Source organism: Daphnia pulicaria, chromosome 1 (genome assembly GCF_021234035.1).
Source record: "Daphnia pulicaria isolate SC F1-1A chromosome 1, SC_F0-13Bv2, whole genome shotgun sequence".
Taxonomy (NCBI): domain Eukaryota; kingdom Metazoa; phylum Arthropoda; class Branchiopoda; order Diplostraca; family Daphniidae; genus Daphnia; species Daphnia pulicaria.
The window spans coordinates 3735321-3753353 of NC_060913.1; the positions used below are offsets into that span (position 1 = coordinate 3735321).

Below are 18033 nucleotides of genomic sequence, written 5' to 3' on the forward strand. Positions count from 1 at the left end.
CTCCTGATCCGTAGTAAGGCGCGTTATCCATTGCGCCACAAACCCATGTTATACGAAGAACAATACTAATTGAAAGAAACCACTACTTGTTTTGAACAGAAAGTGATCAGGTTTGAATCATGTCTTTACTAGTGAAGTCATGTTTTAAGCCTTTAAACAAACCCCATGTTACACGACGAACAATACTAATTGTAAGAAACAACTACTTGTTTTGGACAGAAAGTGATCAGGTTTGAATCATGTCTTTACTAGTGAAGTCATGTTTTAAGCCTTTAACAAGAATTGAATTTATTATTACTGTTCATACGATCTTCACTGAATTGTTGATAGGGAGGTAATAAAGCCCGGTTATCTCAGACGGTAGAGCGCGGGACTTTTAATCCTGAGGTCGAGGGTTCAAGTCCCTCATCGGGCGTGAAACGTGGGATGTGTACTAGATATTTGGTGGTGTTCGATACGGGATAATTATTCTGTAATTCAATGGTGCAGATAAACTGAGATAATCTGGCTTTAGATGAAAAACGTTAAGGAATGAAATGTCGACGAGGTGACCGAGCGGTTAAGGTGATGGACTGCTAATCCATTGTGCATTGCACGCATGGGTTCGAATCCTATCCTCGTCGATAGGAGTAGTTAGGGATATTGGCAACTGTAACGCACATCAATTGCTATCCAGTGATCAGAGGTTCATAGCATTTCAATGTAGAAACTTAGTCTTCAAGCCACGGTAGGAAATTTATCAAGGTTCTATGGTGTAATGGTTAGCACTTCAGACTCTGACTCTGACAATCTGAGTTCAAATCTCAGTAGGCCTATTTTACTAGATAGCGAGATCGTTGCAAGAAAGGCCAGTTAAGACTTTTTCCCACAGTGCAACCCTCTCTTTTATAGTTTATGCACTGCGTTGCTGATGGATTAGGGTACTTGATTATGGTGAGTTATTGTACAACAGTACGTTATTACGCCAGGCTGTCGGAGGGTGCTGTACATGTTCGTTGCAAATCGTTATTTCTTCAAGTCACCGCCATTGCCACTTCAAAGTATGTCTGTTTGCATCCATCCCCAAATACATCCGAGGGACACTATATCTTGCAAACGGCCTACAATTAGCAAACAACACTTTCGTAGTGGCGAGCACAACCCCATCGACGTAAAAACCATAATCGACGTAAACACCACAACCCTTTCTATCCTTTTCAAAACGAAGCACAGTTTAGTATTTTGCTCTTTCTAAAGTTTGACATGAATTTTTTCAAGAGGTAAAATGAAACAAATGCCCCGAGTGAGGTTCGAACTCACGACCTCGAGATTATGAGACTCGCGCGCTGCCTACTGCGCTATCGAGGCGGCCATCGTCCTTGAACGCTATAACAAAGTGGTACCAACTGTCTTCCTTGAAACGCAAGTAAATCGAGCTTGCCAGGAGTCGAACCTGGAATCTCCTGATCCGTAGTAAGGCGCGTTATCCATTGCGCCACAAACCCATGTTATACGAAGAACAATACTAATTGAAAGAAACCACTACTTGTTTTGAACAGAAAGTGATCAGGTTTGAATCATGTCTTTACTAGTGAAGTCATGTTTTAAGCCTTTAAACAAACCCCATGTTACACGACGAACAATACTAATTGTAAGAAACAACTACTTGTTTTGGACAGAAAGTGATCAGGTTTGAATCATGTCTTTACTAGTGAAGTCATGTTTTAAGCCTTTAACAAGAATTGAATTTATTATTACTGTTCATACGATCTTCACTGAATTGTTGATAGGGAGGTAATACAGCCCGGTTAGCTCAGACGGTAGAGCGCGGGACTTTTAATCCTGAGGTCGAGGGTTCAAGTCCCTCATCGGGCGTGAAACGTGGGATGTGTACTAGATATGTGGTGGTGTTCGATACGGGATAATTATTCTGTAATTCAATGGTGCAGATAAACTGAGATAATCTGGCTTTAGATGAAAAACAATAAGGAATAAAATGTCGACGAGGTGACCGAGCGGTTGAGGTGATGGACTGCTAATCCATTGTGCATTGCACGCATGGGTTCGAATCCCATCCTCGTCGAAAGGAGTAGTTAGGGATATTGGCAACTGTAACGCACTCCAATTGCTATGCAGTGATCAGAGGTTCATAGCATTTCAATGTAGAAACTTAGTCTTCAAGCCACGGTAGGAAATTTATCAAGGTTCTATGGTGTAATGGTTAGCACTTCAGACTCTGACTCTGACAATCTGAGTTCAAATCTCAGTAGGACCTATTTTACTAGATAGCGAGATCGTTGCAAGAAAGGCCAGTCAAGACTTTTTCCCACAGTGCAACCCTCTCTTTTAGAGTTTATGCACTGCGTTGCTGATGGATTAGGGTACTTGATTATGGTGAGTTATTGTACAACAGTACGTTATTACGCCAGGCTGTCGGAGGGTGCTGTACAGTACCCACCAAACTATTAGGTACACCCCCCTATTTTCAGTTTATTCTTATGGCACTACGTGTCCTAGATAAAATGCAATAACTCTTGAACCGCTTGGGCTAGATTTTTTTCCCTTTGGCCCTGAGTAGATCTAATGATGATCTACATTTTTTCTACACATGAAGTTGTCGTAGGATTAACCCCCACGGCGCTACGGTATCGTTCAGTTTATTAGGTACACCCGTTTTCCCCCATATGCGCCGTGTTAAATACGGCGTTTTCAAAAATTTATAAAAAATACTAAAAGTAAAGCTAAAAATTTTTCTTTGTGCCAAAAGAACCACAATTCTTCACTCTATACGAATATAAAGAATGATTTACAATAAAATCAACTCAGAGAACCCTTCCCTATACCTCAAAGTTTTCCACTTCAAAATTTGTCGAAATTTCTAATGCCTATGGGGGCGACAGTGCAAGTGTGTAGTAAAAAGTAAAAATTTTGAAGTGGAAAACTTTAGGGTATAGACCTTTTTAAGATTGCTCGGTGTAAGCAGAGCGAAAAGTCGTGCGGCTAGTCGACTAGTGCGCACCATGGCGGGGGATAGCCGTAACTAGCTGCAGACTTGGCTTGATTCTTCGAATCACCTTGTTGTTCTGCTCTATGTTACTGTAGTCTGCTAGTGTATTAAAAGATAAAAATGTCCGTTTTCAAGTTATTTTGTAATAAATGTGGGTGAAAACAATTTTGTTCATTCTTTATTATTTATTTAACACCCGCAATGCTTTTCTTTTCATACCGAGGCGGCTTACATCACTTAGAACATTTGGAGTATCACAGGCTTTATTAGGAACACAACCAACATTAGGACGGTTTGATAGACTTAGATTCACTAAATTACTTTCTGTGTTCTTATTTTCAGTTATCTTCTTTGGTCTTCCTCTTTTCCTAGAAGGATTTGGCAGCATTTGAGGTGGGACATTCTCCTCACTAAAGTGAGATTTAGATTGAAGTTGTTCGGTTGTGGAAGTATTATCAGGAACTACCATAACATCACAGGATGCAGTCTCACATTCATTCATGGTGTCTATGAAAGTCAAAAGAAAAAGTAGGGTAATGTAGTTAAACAAAAGAAATAAACTTTTTTAAAATTTACCATTCACTCTTGGAGATTGATTTAACGTATTATCTGTCAACTTCATGGTACTTGCACAACTTTGCTGATTGATTGGTCCACTTGTTCTTTTCCTTGTAGCTGAGTTGAGACTTTTCCTTGTGTTAGATTTAGATTGAATTTGTTTCGTTGAGGAAGTATTATCAGGAACTGTCATAACATCACAGGATGCAGCCTCACATTCATTCATAGTGTCTGTGAAAGTCAAAAGAAATATGTTGGCTAATGTAGGTAAACAAAAGAAATAAACTTTTTTTAAATGTACCATTCATTCTTGGAGCTTGATTTAAGGTATTATCTGTCAACTCCATGGAACTTGCACAAGTTTGCTGATTGATTGGTCCAGTTTTTCTTTTCCTTGAAGCAGTTTCTTTTTTACAGAATATGCACATCCAACTTTTAGATAATCTTTTTGATCCGGTACAGGACTTGTGGAATTCGTTAATTACACAGAATGAACTTGCACAGATAATTGTTTCCTCAATTTTTTGCGGATCTTGACAATAACAAATAAATTGGTTTAAGTGATCACTGAGCGCACTTTGTTGAGAGGATGTAGCTGGTTGTGGAATGTCCTTCACGTAACTATATCTTTTTGCTACGAGTTCAGGAAGGATGAAGTTAACAAAGAAAAGTTTGCCTTTAGCTGCCATCATTTCAATTACATCTTCATTCCTTTGCACTGTAACGTATTCGACTACTTTGTTGCCGTTAAACACAACAAAAAGTGCAAGGGGCAGCTCTGATACAAAAAGCTGCAATTGAACCTAAGAGATTAAAAATAATTTAACATTGCAAAAAGTGTGAAATTTTGTTTGAAATTGTTGTACCTGAGAGTAATACTCATGATTGTGATCTAGGCGTAGTTCATTTGTGCTTTCGTCCAACAATAAGCAGAAACCTTTATTATTCTTAGCGTACTCCCTGATACTTTTCCCTTTTACTAAATAAGGACATTTTACTTCAACTAAACCACGGCCATGGCAGATGCAAGTGAAGATTCTATCAGGAGACGCAGCAAGATAGGGATGACTTTTTGAAATAATTAATCCCACAGGTTCGCACAGAAAGTTTTCGTGTGTCTTCCTTGAATTAATTGTACTTTCTAGCAGGCTAATAGCCTTTGGCTCATTTCGTTGACCATATCTAGAAAAAGAAAAGATATCAAACACCAAGTGCAATAGAATTGTAAATAAATGGTTTACCTTGTGTACATGTTTCCTTTAAATGTAATAATTTCAGGGTAACACATTTCTAAAAGGAACTTTATTTCCCCACCACTCACTTCTTTACTTGGATCTCTTTTTAAAATTTCGTGGATCTTAGTACCCGTAATTCTTCCACTTCGCTGCTGCTCCCACTCCTCACATTCACTTTGATTTTTGGTTACGATCTCAACTGAACGCTGTTCTTCAATTGAAATTCTGATCTCTGAAAATATTCTTTCACATTCTTCGTTCACTTCAAGCTCATATTTTCCTTCAAAATGAGGATTGTACAATTCTGACAGTGCTTTTGGTAAAATATGTGTTTCAGCTGGAGGCTGAAATGAATGTGCGTACTCAGGTACACAGGACAGTACAACAGGCAACTTTTTTAGCTTTTTGAGAGCTTCATTTGTACGTTGATGTTCTACATCAGTAACCTCTAGGATATCATGAAGTGGAACTTCTTTCTTTCTGGGAATGTGTACATCTAAATCAGCTATTTTCCCAATTGTAACCTATGTTGACAAAAATCGAATGAGGCTTTGAATGAAATATATGTTAGCTGTCAACTTACTGGTCCTTTCCCAGGCTGATTCCAATAGCATGGTAGTGATGTAATCGGAATACCAACATCATTGTCATCAGCAGTGGTTGATGAATCCTGTCGTGCTGATACTGCTAATTGTAAAAGGGCACTTACATGGATACACACACTACCTAGCCTGAGAATTAGATTGTTGTCGGTATCAGTTAAATACAAACACAAAATTAGTACACAAATCAATAACACAATAACAAAAAAGTGTAAAGTTACCCAGCAGCACAATCACAAAAAGCACGAAGGATTTTTCCAGTTTGGTGAAGAGCTACCCATGGCCTTGCAGGTTTATTTGAAAGGGACTGTGAATGAGTAACATGTGTGCGTATAATCACAACACCACTGCAAAGAGGAAACACTAACAATTTGTCAGTAAATGTGTTTGTTAGATACTGTTCAGAATCAAGATTTTTGTAGGCCTCGTATTTTTCACTGTCAGTTATATCGCGTTCGTAAACAAGATAGAGTCTCAAATGAAATTTCTCTATGGGGGGAAGATACTTAGATGAAGATTTTCCACTTTTAAATAACTGTAGAGGTATTACGAGGGGATCGTGGCACTTCAGGAACTCTAGTGTTTTATAATACAAATCACGGTCCTCTTCAACTAAAGAAAGCACTAATTGAGACAACTGAAACTTGAAAACGGACATTTTTATCTTTTAATACACTAGCAGACTACAGTAACATAGAGCAGAACAACAAGGTGATTCGAAGAATCAAGCCAAGTCTGCAGCTAGTTACGGCTATCCCCCGCCATGGTGCGCACTAGTCGACTAGCCGCACGACTTTTCGCTCTGCTTACACCGAGCAATCTTGAAAAGGTCTAAAGGGAAGGGTTCTCTGAGTTGATTTTATTGTAAAACATTCTTTATTTTCTGCGCTATCGAGGCGGCCATCGTCCTTGAACGCTTTAACAAAGTGGTACCAACTGTCTTCCTTGAAACGAAAGTTAATCGAGCTTGCCAGGAGTCGAACTTGGAATCTCCTGATCCGTAGTCAGGCGCGTTATCCATTGCGCCACAAAACCATTTTATACGACGAACAATACCAATTGTAAGAAACAACTACTTGTTTTGAACAGAAAGTGATCAGGTTTGAATCATGTCTTTACTAGTGAAGTCATGTTTTAAGCCTTTAACAAGAATTGAATTTATTATTACTGTTCATACGATCTTCACTGAATTGTTGATAGGGAGGTAATACAGCCCGGTTAGCTCAAACGGTAGAGCGCGGGACATTTAATCCTGAAGTCGAGAGTTCAAGTCCCTCATCGGGCGTGAAACGTGGGATGTGTACTAGATATGTGGTGGTGTTCAATACGGGATAATTATTCTGTAATTCAATGGTGCAGATAAACTGAGATAATCTGGCTTTAGATGAAAAACGTTAAGGAATAAAATGTGGACGAGGTGACCGAGCGGTTAAGGTGATGGATTGCTAATCCATTGTGCATTGCACGGATGGGTTCGAATCCCATCTTCGTCGAAAGGAGTATTTAGGGATATTGGCAACTGTAACGCACTCCAATTGCTATGCAGTGATCAGAGATTCATAGCATTTCAATGTAGAAACTTAGTCTTCAAGCCACGGTAGGAAAATTATCAAGGTTCTATGGTGTAATGGTTAGCACTTCAGACTCTGACTCTGACAATCTGAGTTCAAATCTCAGTAGGACCTATTTTACTAGATAGCGAGATCGTTGCAAGAAAGGCCAGTCAAGACTTTTTCCCACAGTGCAACCCTCTCTTTTAGAGTTTATGCACTGCGTTGCTGATGGATTAGGGTACTTGATTATGGTGAGTTATTGTACAACAGTACGTTATTACGCCAGGCTGTCGGAGGGTGCTGTACATGTTCGTTGCAAATCGTTATTTCTTCAAGTCACCGCCATTGCCACTTCAAAGTATGTCTGTTTGCATCCATCCCCAAATACATCCGAGGGACACTATATCTTGCAAACGGCCTACAATTAGCAAACAACACTTTCGTAGTGGCGAGCACAACCCCATCGACGTAAAAACCATAATCGACGTAAACACCACAACCCTTTCTATCCTTTTCAAAACGAAGCACAGTTTAGTATTTTGCTCTTTCTAAAGTTTGACATGAATTTTTTCAAGAGGTAAAATGAAACAAATGCCCCGAGTGAGGTTCGAACTCACGACCTCGAGATTATGAGACTCGCGCGCTGCCTACTGCGCTATCGAGGCGGCCATCGTCCTTGAACGCTATAACAAAGTGGTACCAACTGTCTTCCTTGAAACGCAAGTAAATCGAGCTTGCCAGGAGTCGAACCTGGAATCTCCTGATCCGTAGTAAGGCGCGTTATCCATTGCGCCACAAACCCATGTTATACGAAGAACAATACTAATTGAAAGAAACCACTACTTGTTTTGAACAGAAAGTGATCAGGTTTGAATCATGTCTTTACTAGTGAAGTCATGTTTTAAGCCTTTAAACAAACCCCATGTTACACGACGAACAATACTAATTGTAAGAAACAACTACTTGTTTTGGACAGAAAGTGATCAGGTTTGAATCATGTCTTTACTAGTGAAGTCATGTTTTAAGCCTTTAACAAGAATTGAATTTATTATTACTGTTCATACGATCTTCACTGAATTGTTGATAGGGAGGTAATACAGCCCGGTTAGCTCAGACGGTAGAGCGCGGGACTTTTAATCCTGAGGTCGAGGGTTCAAGTCCCTCATCGGGCGTGAAACGTGGGATGTGTACTAGATATGTGGTGGTGTTCGATACGGGATAATTATTCTGTAATTCAATGGTGCAGATAAACTGAGATAATCTGGCTTTAGATGAAAAACAATAAGGAATAAAATGTCGACGAGGTGACCGAGCGGTTGAGGTGATGGACTGCTAATCCATTGTGCATTGCACGCATGGGTTCGAATCCCATCCTCGTCGAAAGGAGTAGTTAGGGATATTGGCAACTGTAACGCACTCCAATTGCTATGCAGTGATCAGAGGTTCATAGCATTTCAATGTAGAAACTTAGTCTTCAAGCCACGGTAGGAAATTTATCAAGGTTCTATGGTGTAATGGTTAGCACTTCAGACTCTGACTCTGACAATCTGAGTTCAAATCTCAGTAGGACCTATTTTACTAGATAGCGAGATCGTTGCAAGAAAGGCCAGTCAAGACTTTTTCCCACAGTGCAACCCTCTCTTTTAGAGTTTATGCACTGCGTTGCTGATGGATTAGGGTACTTGATTATGGTGAGTTATTGTACAACAGTACGTTATTACGCCAGGCTGTCGGAGGGTGCTGTACAGTACCCACCAAACTATTAGGTACACCCCCCTATTTTCAGTTTATTCTTATGGCACTACGTGTCCTAGATAAAATGCAATAACTCTTGAACCGCTTGGGCTAGATTTTTTTCCCTTTGGCCCTGAGTAGATCTAATGATGATCTACATTTTTTCTACACATGAAGTTGTCGTAGGATTAACCCCCACGGCGCTACGGTATCGTTCAGTTTATTAGGTACACCCGTTTTCCCCCATATGCGCCGTGTTAAATACGGCGTTTTCAAAAATTTATAAAAAATACTAAAAGTAAAGCTAAAAATTTTTCTTTGTGCCAAAAGAACCACAATTCTTCACTCTATACGAATATAAAGAATGATTTACAATAAAATCAACTCAGAGAACCCTTCCCTATACCTCAAAGTTTTCCACTTCAAAATTTGTCGAAATTTCTAATGCCTATGGGGGCGACAGTGCAAGTGTGTAGTAAAAAGTAAAAATTTTGAAGTGGAAAACTTTAGGGTATAGACCTTTTTAAGATTGCTCGGTGTAAGCAGAGCGAAAAGTCGTGCGGCTAGTCGACTAGTGCGCACCATGGCGGGGGATAGCCGTAACTAGCTGCAGACTTGGCTTGATTCTTCGAATCACCTTGTTGTTCTGCTCTATGTTACTGTAGTCTGCTAGTGTATTAAAAGATAAAAATGTCCGTTTTCAAGTTATTTTGTAATAAATGTGGGTGAAAACAATTTTGTTCATTCTTTATTATTTATTTAACACCCGCAATGCTTTTCTTTTCATACCGAGGCGGCTTACATCACTTAGAACATTTGGAGTATCACAGGCTTTATTAGGAACACAACCAACATTAGGACGGTTTGATAGACTTAGATTCACTAAATTACTTTCTGTGTTCTTATTTTCAGTTATCTTCTTTGGTCTTCCTCTTTTCCTAGAAGGATTTGGCAGCATTTGAGGTGGGACATTCTCCTCACTAAAGTGAGATTTAGATTGAAGTTGTTCGGTTGTGGAAGTATTATCAGGAACTACCATAACATCACAGGATGCAGTCTCACATTCATTCATGGTGTCTATGAAAGTCAAAAGAAAAAGTAGGGTAATGTAGTTAAACAAAAGAAATAAACTTTTTTAAAATTTACCATTCACTCTTGGAGATTGATTTAACGTATTATCTGTCAACTTCATGGTACTTGCACAACTTTGCTGATTGATTGGTCCACTTGTTCTTTTCCTTGTAGCTGAGTTGAGACTTTTCCTTGTGTTAGATTTAGATTGAAGTTGTTTCGTTGAGGAAGTATTATCAGGAACTGTCATAACATCACAGGATGCAGCCTCACATTCATTCATAGTGTCTGTGAAAGTCAAAAGAAATATGTAGGCTAATGTAGGTAAACAAAAGAAATAAACTTTTTTAAAATGTACCATTCATTCTTGGAGCTTGATTTAAGGTATTATCTGTCAACTCCATGGAACTTGCACAAGTTTGCTGATTGATTGGTCCAGTTTTTCTTTTCCTTGAAGCAGTTTCTTTTTTACAGAATATGCACATCCAACTTTTAGATAATCTTTTTGATCCGGTACAGGACTTGTGGAATTCGTTAATTACACAGAATGAACTTGCACAGATAATTGTTTCCTCAATTTTTTGCGGATCTTGACAATAACAAATAAATTGGTTTAAGTGATCACTGAGCGCACTTTGTTGAGAGGATGTAGCTGGTTGTGGAATGTCCTTCACGTAACTATATCTTTTTGCTACGAGTTCAGGAAGGATGAAGTTAACAAAGAAAAGTTTGCCTTTAGCTGCCATCATTTCAATTACATCTTCATTCCTTTGCACTGTAACGTATTCGACTACTTTGTTGCCGTTAAACACAACAAAAAGTGCAAGGGGCAGCTCTGATACAAAAAGCTGCAATTGAACCTAAGAGATTAAAAATAATTTAACATTGCAAAAAGTGTGAAATTTTGTTTGAAATTGTTGTACCTGAGAGTAATACTCATGATTGTGATCTAGGCGTAGTTCATTTGTGCTTTCGTCCAACAATAAGCAGAAACCTTTATTATTCTTAGCGTACTCCCTGATACTTTTCCCTTTTACTAAATAAGGACATTTTACTTCAACTAAACCACGGCCATGGCAGATGCAAGTGAAGATTCTATCAGGAGACGCAGCAAGATAGGGATGACTTTTTGAAATAATTAATCCCACAGGTTCGCACAGAAAGTTTTCGTGTGTCTTCCTTGAATTAATTGTACTTTCTAGCAGGCTAATAGCCTTTGGCTCATTTCGTTGACCATATCTAGAAAAAGAAAAGATATCAAACACCAAGTGCAATAGAATTGTAAATAAATGGTTTACCTTGTGTACATGTTTCCTTTAAATGTAATAATTTCAGGGTAACACATTTCTAAAAGGAACTTTATTTCCCCACCACTCACTTCTTTACTTGGATCTCTTTTTAAAATTTCGTGGATCTTAGTACCCGTAATTCTTCCACTTCGCTGCTGCTCCCACTCCTCACATTCACTTTGATTTTTGGTTACGATCTCAACTGAACGCTGTTCTTCAATTGAAATTCTGATCTCTGAAAATATTCTTTCACATTCTTCGTTCACTTCAAGCTCATATTTTCCTTCAAAATGAGGATTGTACAATTCTGACAGTGCTTTTGGTAAAATATGTGTTTCAGCTAGAGGCTGAAATGAATGTGCGTACTCAGGTACACAGGACAGTACAACAGGCAACTTTTTTAGCTTTTTGAGAGCTTCATTTGTACGTTGATGTTCTACATCAGTAACCTCTAGGATATCATGAAGTGGAACTTCTTTCTTTCTGGGAATGTGTACATCTAAATCAGCTATTTTCCCAATTGTAACCTATGTTGACAAAAATCGAATGAGGCTTTGAATGAAATATATGTTAGCTGTCAACTTACTGGTCCTTTCCCAGGCTGATTCCAATAGCATGGTAGTGATGTAATCGGAATACCAACATCATTGTCATCAGCAGTGGTTGATGAATCCTGTCGTGCTGATACTGCTAATTGTAAAAGGGCACTTACATGGATACACACACTACCTAGCCTGAGAATTAGATTGTTGTCGGTATCAGTTAAATACAAACACAAAATTAGTACACAAATCAATAACACAATAACAAAAAAGTGTAAAGTTACCCAGCAGCACAATCACAAAAAGCACGAAGGATTTTTCCAGTTTGGTGAAGAGCTACCCATGGCCTTGCAGGTTTATTTGAAAGGGACTGTGAATGAGTAACATGTGTGCGTATAATCACAACACCACTGCAAAGAGGAAACACTAACAATTTGTCAGTAAATGTGTTTGTTAGATACTGTTCAGAATCAAGATTTTTGTAGGCCTCGTATTTTTCACTGTCAGTTATATCGCGTTCGTAAACAAGATAGAGTCTCAAATGAAATTTCTCTATGGGGGGAAGATACTTAGATGAAGATTTTCCACTTTTAAATAACTGTAGAGGTATTACGAGGGGATCGTGGCACTTCAGGAACTCTAGTGTTTTATAATACAAATCACGGTCCTCTTCAACTAAAGAAAGCACTAATTGAGACAACTGAAACTTGAAAACGGACATTTTTATCTTTTAATACACTAGCAGACTACAGTAACATAGAGCAGAACAACAAGGTGATTCGAAGAATCAAGCCAAGTCTGCAGCTAGTTACGGCTATCCCCCGCCATGGTGCGCACTAGTCGACTAGCCGCACGACTTTTCGCTCTGCTTACACCGAGCAATCTTGAAAAGGTCTAAAGGGAAGGGTTCTCTGAGTTGATTTTATTGTAAAACATTCTTTATTTTCTGCGCTATCGAGGCGGCCATCGTCCTTGAACGCTTTAACAAAGTGGTACCAACTGTCTTCCTTGAAACGAAAGTTAATCGAGCTTGCCAGGAGTCGAACTTGGAATCTCCTGATCCGTAGTCAGGCGCGTTATCCATTGCGCCACAAAACCATTTTATACGACGAACAATACCAATTGTAAGAAACAACTACTTGTTTTGAACAGAAAGTGATCAGGTTTGAATCATGTCTTTACTAGTGAAGTCATGTTTTAAGCCTTTAACAAGAATTGAATTTATTATTACTGTTCATACGATCTTCACTGAATTGTTGATAGGGAGGTAATACAGCCCGGTTAGCTCAAACGGTAGAGCGCGGGACATTTAATCCTGAAGTCGAGAGTTCAAGTCCCTCATCGGGCGTGAAACGTGGGATGTGTACTAGATATGTGGTGGTGTTCAATACGGGATAATTATTCTGTAATTCAATGGTGCAGATAAACTGAGATAATCTGGCTTTAGATGAAAAACGTTAAGGAATAAAATGTGGACGAGGTGACCGAGCGGTTAAGGTGATGGATTGCTAATCCATTGTGCATTGCACGGATGGGTTCGAATCCCATCTTCGTCGAAAGGAGTATTTAGGGATATTGGCAACTGTAACGCACTCCAATTGCTATGCAGTGATCAGAGATTCATAGCATTTCAATGTAGAAACTTAGTCTTCAAGCCACGGTAGGAAATTTATCAAGGTTCTATGGTGTAATGGTTAGCACTTCAGACTCTGACTCTGACAATCTGAGTTCAAATCTCAGTAGGACCTATTTTACTAGATAGCGAGATCGTTGCAAGAAAGGCCAGTCAAGACTTTTTCCCACAGTGCAACCCTCTCTTTTAGAGTTTATGCACTACGTTGCTGATGGATTAGGGTACTTGATTATGGTGAGTTATTGTACAACAGTACGTTATTACGCCAGGCTGTCGGAGGGTGCTGTACATGTTCGTTGCAAATCGTTATTTCTTCAAGTCACCGCCATTGCCACTTCAAAGTATGTCTGTTTGCATCCATCCCCAAATACATCCGAGGGACACTATATCTTGCAAACGGCCTACAATTAGCAAACAACACTTTCGTAGTGGCGAGCACAACCCCATCGACGTAAAAACCATAATCGACGTAAACACCACAACCCTTTCTATCCTTTTCAAAACGAAGCACAGTTTAGTATTTTGCTCTTTCTAAAGTTTGACATTAATTTTTTCAAGAGGTAAAATGAAACAAATGCCCCGAGTGAGGTTCGAACTCACGACCTCGAGATTATGAGACTCGCGCGCTGCCTACTGCGCTATCGAGGCGGCCATCGTCCTTGAACGCTATAACAAAGTGGTACCAACTGTCTTCCTTGAAACGCAAGTAAATCGAGCTTGCCAGGAGTCGAACCTGGAATCTCCTGATCCGTAGTAAGGCGCGTTATCCATTGTGCCACAAACCCATATTATACGAAGAACAATACTAATTGAAAGAAACCACTACTTGTTTTGAACAGAAAGTGATCAGGTTTGAATCATGTCTTTTTTAGTGAAGTCATGTTTTAAGCCTTTAAACAAACCCCATGTTACACGACGAACAATACTAATTGTAAGAAACAACTACTTGTTTTGGACAGAAAGTGATCAGGTTTGAATCATGTCTTTACTAGTGAAGTCATGTTTTAAGCCTTTAACAAGAATTGAATTTATTATTACTGTTCATACGATCTTCACTGAATTGTTGATAGGGAGGTAATACAGCCCGGTTAGCTCAGACGGTAGAGCGCGGGACTTTTAATCCTGAGGTCGAGGGTTCAAGTCCCTCATCGGGCGTGAAACGTGGGATGTGTACTAGATATGTGGTGGTGTTCGATACGGGATAATTATTCTGTAATTCAATGGTGCAGATAAACTGAGATAATCTGGCTTTAGATGAAAAACAATAAGGAATAAAATGTCGACGAGGTGACCGAGCGGTTAAGGTGATGGACTGCTAATCCATTGTGCATTGCACGCATGGGTTCGAATCCCATCCTCGTCGAAAGGAGTAGTTAGGGATATTGGCAACTGTAACGCACTCCAATTGCTATGCAGTGATCAGAGGTTCATAGCATTTCAATGTAGAAACTTAGTATTCAAGCCACGGTAGGAAATTTATCAAGGTTCTATGGTGTAATGGTTAGCATTTCAGACTCTGACTCTGACAATCTGAGTTCAATCTCAGTAGCACCTATTTTACTAGATAGCGAGATCGTTGCAAGAAAGGCCAGTCAAGACTTTTTCCCACAGTGCAACCCTCTCTTTTAGAGTTTATGCACTGCGTTGCTGATGGATTAGGGTACTTGATTATGGTGAGTTATTGTACAACAGTACGTTATTACGCCAGGCTGTCGGAGGGTGCTGTACAGTATCCACCAAACTATTAGGTACACCCCCCTATTTTCAGTTTATTCTTATGGCACTACGTGTCCTAGATAAAATGCAATAACTCTTGAACCGCTTGGGCTAGATTTTTTTCCCTTTGGCCCTGAGTAGATCTAATGATGATCTACATTTTTTCTACACATGAAGTTGTCGTAGGATTAACCCCCACGGCGCTACGGTATCGTTCAGTTTATTAGGTACACCCGTTTTCCCCCATATGCGCCGTGTTAAATACGGCGTTTTCAAAAATTTATAAAAAATACTAAAAGTAAAGCTAAAATTTTTTTCTTTGTGCCAAAAGAACCACAATTCTTCACTCTATACGAATATAAAGAATGATTTACAATAAAATCAACTCAAAGAACCCTTCCCTATACCTCAAAGTTTTCCACTTCAAAATTTGTCGAAATTTCTAATGCCTATGGGGGCGACAGTGCAAGTGTGTAGTAAAAAGTAAAAATTTTGAAGTGGAAAACTTTAGGGTATAGACCTTTTTAAGATTGCTCGGTGTAAGCAGAGCGAAAAGTCGTGCGGCTAGTCGACTAGTGCGCACCATGGCGGGGGATAGCCGTAACTAGCTGCAGACTTGGCTTGATTCTTCGAATCACCTTGTTGTTCTGCTCTATGTTACTGTAGTCTGCTAGTGTATTAAAAGATAAAAATGTCCGTTTTCAAGTTATTTTGTAATAAATGTGGGTGAAAACAATTTTGTTCATTCTTTATTATTTATTTAACACCCGCAATGCTTTTCTTTTCATACCGAGGCGGCTTACATCACTTAGAACATTTGGAGTATCACAGGCTTTATTAGGAACACAACCAACATTAGGACGGTTTGATAGACTTAGATTCACTAAATTACTTTCTGTGTTCTTATTTTAAGTTATCTTCTTTGGTCTTCCTCTTTTCCTAGAAGGATTTGGCAGCATTTGAGGTGGGACATTCTCCTCACTAAAGTGAGATTTAGATTGAAGTTGTTCGGTTGTGGAAGTATTATCAGGAACTACCATAACATCACAGGATGCAGTCTCACATTCATTCATGGTGTCTATGAAAGTCAAAAGAAAAAGTAGGGTAATGTAGTTAAACAAAAGAAATAAACTTTTTTTAAATTTACCATTCACTCTTGGAGATTGATTTAACGTATTATCTGTCAACTTCATGGTACTTGCACAACTTTGCTGATTGATTGGTCCACTTGTTCTTTTCCTTGTAGCTGAGTTGAGACTTTTCCTTGAGTTAGATTTAGATTGAAGTTGTTTCGTTGAGGAAGTATTATCAGGAACTGTCATAACATCACAGGATGCAGCCTCACATTCATTCATAGTGTCTGTGAAAGTCAAAAGAAATATGTAGGCTAATGTAGGTAAACAAAAGAAATAAACTTTTTTAAAATGTACCATTCATTCTTGGAGCTTGATTTAAGGTATTATCTGTCAACTCCATGGAACTTGCACAAGTTTGCTGATTGATTGGTCCAGTTTTTCTTTTCCTTGAAGCAGTTTCTTTTTTACAGAATATGCACATCCAACTTTTAGATAATCTTTTTGATCCGGTACAGGACTTGTGGAATTCGTTAATTACACAGAATGAACTTGCACAGATAATTGTTTCCTCAATTTTTTGTGGATCTTGACAATAACAAATAAATTGGTTTAAGTGATCACTGAGCGCACTTTGTTGAGAGGATGTAGCTGGTTGTGGAATGTCCTTCACGTAACTATATCTTTTTGCTACGAGTTCAGGAAGGATGAAGTTAACAAAGAAAAGTTTGCCTTTAGCTGCCATCATTTCAATTACATCTTCATTCCTTTGCACTGTAACGTATTCGACTACTTTGTTGCCGTTAAACACAACAAAAAGTGCAAGGGCAGCTCTGATACAAAAAGCTGCAATTGAACCTAAGAGATTAAAAATAATTTAACATTGCAAAAAGTGTGAAATTTTGTTTGAAATTGTTGTACCTGAGAGTAATACTCATGATTGTGATCTAGGCGTAGTTCATTTGTGCTTTCGTCCAACAATAAGCAGAAACCTTTATTATTCTTAGCGTACTCCCTGATACTTTTCCCTTTTACTAAATAAGGACATTTTACTTCAACTAAACCACGGCCATGGCAGATGCAAGTGAAGATTCTATCAGGAGACGCAGCAAGATAGGGATGACTTTTTGAAATAATTAATCCCACAGGTTCGCACAGAAAGTTTTCGTGTGTCTTCCTTGAATTAATTGTACTTTCTAGCAGGCTAATAGCCTTTGGCTCATTTCGTTGACCATATCTAGAAAAAGAAAAGATATCAAACACCAAGTGCAATAGAATTGTAAATAAATGGTTTACTGTGTACATGTTTCCTTTAAATGTAATAATTTCAGGGTAACACATTTCTAAAAGGAACTTTATTTCCCCACCACTCACTTCTTTACTTGGATCTCTTTTTAAAATTTCGTGGATCTTAGTACCCGTAATTCTTCCACTTCGCTGCTGCTCCCACTCCTCACATTCACTTTGATTTTTGGTTACGATCTCAACTGAACGCTGTTCTTCAATTGAAATTCTGATCTCTGAAAATATTCTTTCACATTCTTCATTCACTTCAAGCTCATATTTTCCTTCAAAATGAGGATTGTACAATTCTGACAGTGCTTTTGGTAAAATATGTGTTTCAGCTGGAGGCTGAAATGAATGTGCGTACTCAGGTACACAGGACAGTACAACAGGCAACTTTTTTAGCTTTTTGAGAGCTTCATTTGTACGTTGATGTTCTACATCAGTAACCTCTAGGATATCATGAAGTGGAACTTCTTTCTTTCTGGGAATGTGTACATCTAAATCAGCTATTTTCCCAATTGTAACCTATGTTGACAAAAATCGAATGAGGCTTTGAATGAAATATATGTTAGCTGTCAACTTACTGGTCCTTTCCCAGGCTGATTCCAATAGCATGGTAGTGATGTAATCGGAATACCAACATCATTGTCATCAGCAGTGGTTGATGAATCCTGTCGTGCTGATACTGCTAATTGTAAAAGGGCACTTACATGGATACACACACTACCTAGCCTGAGAATTAGATTGTTGTCGG

The 18033-nt window shown here is 38.8% G+C and overlaps 16 non-coding genes across 16 annotated transcripts; 13 read left to right on the forward strand and 3 right to left on the reverse strand.

Annotated features, from left to right (window-relative positions):
* Nucleotides 1–541: 541 nt before the first annotated feature.
* On the forward strand, nucleotides 542–623 carry Trnas-gcu. Its single transcript has one exon. It is a non-coding gene; the product is annotated as a tRNA-Ser (tRNA).
* A 651-nt stretch (nucleotides 624–1274) lies between these two features.
* On the reverse strand, nucleotides 1275–1347 carry Trnam-cau. Its single transcript has one exon. It is a non-coding gene; the product is annotated as a tRNA-Met (tRNA).
* Nucleotides 1348–1781: 434 nt separating this feature from the next.
* Trnak-uuu lies at nucleotides 1782–1854 on the forward strand. Its single transcript has one exon. It is a non-coding gene; the product is annotated as a tRNA-Lys (tRNA).
* Nucleotides 1855–1980: 126 nt separating this feature from the next.
* On the forward strand, nucleotides 1981–2062 carry Trnas-gcu. The gene has a single exon. It is a non-coding gene; the product is annotated as a tRNA-Ser (tRNA).
* Nucleotides 2063–2182: 120 nt separating this feature from the next.
* On the forward strand, nucleotides 2183–2254 carry Trnaq-cug. Its single transcript has one exon. It is a non-coding gene; the product is annotated as a tRNA-Gln (tRNA).
* A 4538-nt stretch (nucleotides 2255–6792) lies between these two features.
* Trnas-gcu lies at nucleotides 6793–6874 on the forward strand. The gene has a single exon. It is a non-coding gene; the product is annotated as a tRNA-Ser (tRNA).
* Nucleotides 6875–6994: 120 nt separating this feature from the next.
* Nucleotides 6995–7066, forward strand: Trnaq-cug. Its single transcript has one exon. It is a non-coding gene; the product is annotated as a tRNA-Gln (tRNA).
* A 460-nt stretch (nucleotides 7067–7526) lies between these two features.
* Nucleotides 7527–7599, reverse strand: Trnam-cau. Its single transcript has one exon. It is a non-coding gene; the product is annotated as a tRNA-Met (tRNA).
* Nucleotides 7600–8033: 434 nt separating this feature from the next.
* Nucleotides 8034–8106, forward strand: Trnak-uuu. The gene has a single exon. It is a non-coding gene; the product is annotated as a tRNA-Lys (tRNA).
* Nucleotides 8107–8232: 126 nt separating this feature from the next.
* Trnas-gcu lies at nucleotides 8233–8314 on the forward strand. The gene has a single exon. It is a non-coding gene; the product is annotated as a tRNA-Ser (tRNA).
* A 120-nt stretch (nucleotides 8315–8434) lies between these two features.
* Nucleotides 8435–8506, forward strand: Trnaq-cug. Its single transcript has one exon. It is a non-coding gene; the product is annotated as a tRNA-Gln (tRNA).
* A 4538-nt stretch (nucleotides 8507–13044) lies between these two features.
* On the forward strand, nucleotides 13045–13126 carry Trnas-gcu. The gene has a single exon. It is a non-coding gene; the product is annotated as a tRNA-Ser (tRNA).
* Nucleotides 13127–13246: 120 nt separating this feature from the next.
* Nucleotides 13247–13318, forward strand: Trnaq-cug. The gene has a single exon. It is a non-coding gene; the product is annotated as a tRNA-Gln (tRNA).
* Nucleotides 13319–13778: 460 nt separating this feature from the next.
* Trnam-cau lies at nucleotides 13779–13851 on the reverse strand. Its single transcript has one exon. It is a non-coding gene; the product is annotated as a tRNA-Met (tRNA).
* Nucleotides 13852–14285: 434 nt separating this feature from the next.
* On the forward strand, nucleotides 14286–14358 carry Trnak-uuu. The gene has a single exon. It is a non-coding gene; the product is annotated as a tRNA-Lys (tRNA).
* A 126-nt stretch (nucleotides 14359–14484) lies between these two features.
* Nucleotides 14485–14566, forward strand: Trnas-gcu. Its single transcript has one exon. It is a non-coding gene; the product is annotated as a tRNA-Ser (tRNA).
* The last annotated feature ends 3467 nt before the right edge of the window (nucleotides 14567–18033 follow it).